The 3308-nt window shown below is 50.2% G+C and overlaps 1 pseudogene; it reads right to left on the bottom strand.

Annotated features, from left to right (window-relative positions):
• Positions 1–261: 261 nt before the first annotated feature.
• LOC138169648 (CXXC-type zinc finger protein 1 pseudogene) lies at positions 262–2454 on the bottom strand (annotated as a pseudogene).
• Positions 2455–3308: the final 854 nt, after the last annotated feature.

Genomic DNA, 3308 nt, shown 5'->3' with positions numbered 1-3308 from the left:
TAGAATGAGTTTCAGAATTGAGATTTTAACACAGGTCCCTCTTAACTCCAAGTCTAGCATTCTTTCCACTATCAAAAATCATCAAAACAGAATAAATTAAAAAGATAATAATGGTAAGCATTTTACAAGGCTTTTAGGAGGCCCTGTACAGACAGCACATTAAGGTCCACAAAGTACTTTACATATGTAATCTCATTTGTTCTTTTTTTTTTTAACCTTTCAAAGTTTATTGTGAACAAACTGCAATCCCAGGCCCCCCCCCCCCATTCTCCCTTGACTTCCCTTTGGGGCCTCCATCTCCCCACACCAGTCAAGAGTGTAGTGTGGGCTAAGGAGGTTAGGAAGGAGTGGCTAACATGGATAGGCCTCCACTTGACCCAAAGAGTCAGGGAGGAGGGGAGGGCAGGACAGGGCAGATACACAGAAGAAATAGACAAGGGTACAGGGAGATGAATGGCAAAGGCAAATGTGCTATGGGCCCCTCTTGGAGAGCTGGAGGCCGCAGAGCAGGATGGAAGTGTGACGGGCCACCTCCTCAGGGTTGGGCTCAGCAGTCAGCATTGGTGCGCAAGTCTGTGGTGAGGGGGTCATGCTGGATGGTCTGGTGCAGCATTAGGGCCAACAGGCCAGCCCGGTTGCTCATGGCCATTCGGACATTCCTCTCCTGCTCAAACAGCTCATCCAACTTGTACCACACTCGAACACGCTCCAGATCCACCTCAGCCCTGCGCAGCTTTTCCCAGCAATAGTGCCGATTGCACTGGCGTTTGGGCAGGCCACAAAAGTCTCCAGTCAGCTCAAACACATCCCGTACCAGGGGGCAGCCACACACTTCATCCGCTGGCACCTTGGGGTCTCTGGAGTGCTCAGGGCACAGAACCTGCAGGCGCTTGCAGTAGGTTTTGCTCTTTGGATTGTAGACATCACAGAAAAGTCGAGTGGCCACCTCAATTCTGGTGGGGTACATCGACCCGAAGGACGTCTGGCTCTCATACCTGGCATAGCAACGCTCCATGTGCCTCAATGCGACCTTAGGGTTGATCGGATGGCCACAGGAGACACAGAAGATCTGCAGGTCTGTGTCCTCACTGTCTCCTTCATCCTCTCGCACCACCTGTTGTTTGGCCCTGAGGATGACGGCCTCCAGCTCACGGAAGCGCCTCTCCATGTACTGCAGGCGCAGCAGAGCACCCTGCTGCTCCCTTCGGATCCGCTCCAGAAGCTTCTTCCCATGCTCTTCCGCGATACATGGGCTTTGCTGCCACTGCTGGATTCGTTGGGGTAGGATCTCATAGATGCGATTGGCAGCCAGCTTCATGCCACAGTCATCAGAGCAGTACTTGGAGCCTGGCTGGGCAGCCTGGACACAGCTGGGGCCCAGGCACTGGGGCAAGGAGGCCGGGTCTTTGGCTTCTGGCCGTTTGGTGTGTTTCCGCTTATCCTTGTGCCTCTGCTTCTGCCGGTGAAGCTTATACTTCTCCTTCTTCTTCTCTGTCATCTTCTCCCGCCCCTTCACATGTTTTACTTTCACCGCACGTTTCCGAAGTACTGGGTCCAGGAAAGGGGCATCCTCAGGATCACTCAACCATGGCAAGGTATAGTCATCAAAGGCGCCAGCACAAAAATCCTGATAGAGTTCAGGGTCCAAAGGCAGAACGTCATCAGAGAGTGCCTCACTTGTGGCCACGGCCTCAGGCGGCTCCTTTAACATCTGCAAATGTTCTTCCCGTGCCCGAAGAAGTTTCTGCTCAGCCGATGCCAGACTCAGCGAGGAAGGGAAATACTTATAGGATTCCCGGGCTCGGAGCTGGTGACGGATTTTGTTGGGGCCCCTAAATTTCTTCATGTCACGGAAGAAGTCACAGTGGCCACAATCCTCAGTCCGTCGGCAGGCCTCACACTCCCCACACATCCTAGCCGACCGTTTGATCTGCTGGTTGGACACCTCTCATACAGGCCCTGGTGCTGAAGGAGGTGGGGCCTTGTGGGGAGAGGTGAAGCCCTTGGGAATGGTCATGGGCCCACTTCCCATAGGCTCTACAAGGAGATCTGAGGCAACCTTCCTACAAGAGGTGGCCGCATCATGCCTGCGCTCAGCCTCGTGTTCCCCCATCACGCCCACGACAAGGTTTTTTGTGTTGGTATCGGATCTCCAGCTTTGGGTCCTTTTCACCGGATGGCCTTTGCCATCTTCTCTGTGATCTTGATGTAGTCACCACGAAACCACTCATTGCAATTGTCACAGCCAATCATGAAGCAGTTGATATCTGGTTTACGGTAGACACAGTAAATGGGTGCATTCTCCCCGTTTTTCTGACTTGGATTCGTCCCCTCCAGCAGCCGCAGGCTCTGGGTCTGAAAACTCACTCTCCTCGTCCTGTAGGAAGGCCCCCAAGCTCGTCCCGGCCTGCTCTGTCTCCTCTCCCGGGCCGCCCCGCCCCTCGTTCTCACCATGGCGGCGCCGGGATCTAGAGACTCCTTCGAGACCAATCTCATTTGTTCTTGCAACAACCCTGTTGTAGGTGCTATTATTAGCCCTGTCTTACAGATGAGAAAACTGAGGCTGGGATAGATTAAGTGATTTGCCCCCACGTCTAGTGTCTAAAGCAGGATTTGAACCAGCAGTGTGCTAGAGTCAGCTCAGATTTGTTTACAAGAGCTAATGGTTACATTTTCAGTGTGGATATTTACACCTTGGAAATTAGAAAATTTTACAAATCAGAGCTTGATTACTTGGTTGATTGTCTGGACTTAAGAAAGTGATGAGGGGAATGTTAATAATGCAGATAAACTTAAAAGTAAATGGAACTTTCAGAGAGCCAATCATTAAACATATTAAACAATCCTGATTTGAACTCAAATCCTCCTGATGACAAGTACAACATATTATCTACGCTTGCCACTTAGCTGCTTCTGAAGACTAAGTAAATATAAATGCAAAATAGATAAATCTGAGACAGTTTGGGAAGGAGGGCACTAGCAGTTGGAGGGATTAGAAAGGCTTTCATATTTATGGTGGTGTTTAAGGTACACCTTAAAGGCAAAAAGGAATTCTGTGGGGAAGGAAAGTATTCTGGGTCTGGAAAATGGCCAGTGAACAGTATGGAGATGGGAGATGGAATACTGAAAATGAGGAACAGGGAGGCTCATTTGATTGGGTCACAGATCACTGTACCATCCTATAAGGTATGTTGTTCAGTTGTTTCAGTTCTGTCCAACTCTTTGTGACTCTATTTGGGGTTTCCTTGGCAAAAATACAAGAGTGTTTTGCCATTTCTTTCTCCAGCTCATTTTACAGATGAGCAACT

This window comes from Petaurus breviceps, unplaced genomic scaffold (genome assembly GCF_028583685.1).
Source record: "Petaurus breviceps papuanus isolate PSGF00001 unplaced genomic scaffold, PetGlider_PUasm1.0 37, whole genome shotgun sequence".
Lineage (NCBI taxonomy): Eukaryota > Metazoa > Chordata > Mammalia > Diprotodontia > Petauridae > Petaurus > Petaurus breviceps.
The sequence above is the reverse complement of the archived record's forward strand: the minus strand, read 5'-3'. Positions and strand labels throughout refer to the sequence as shown.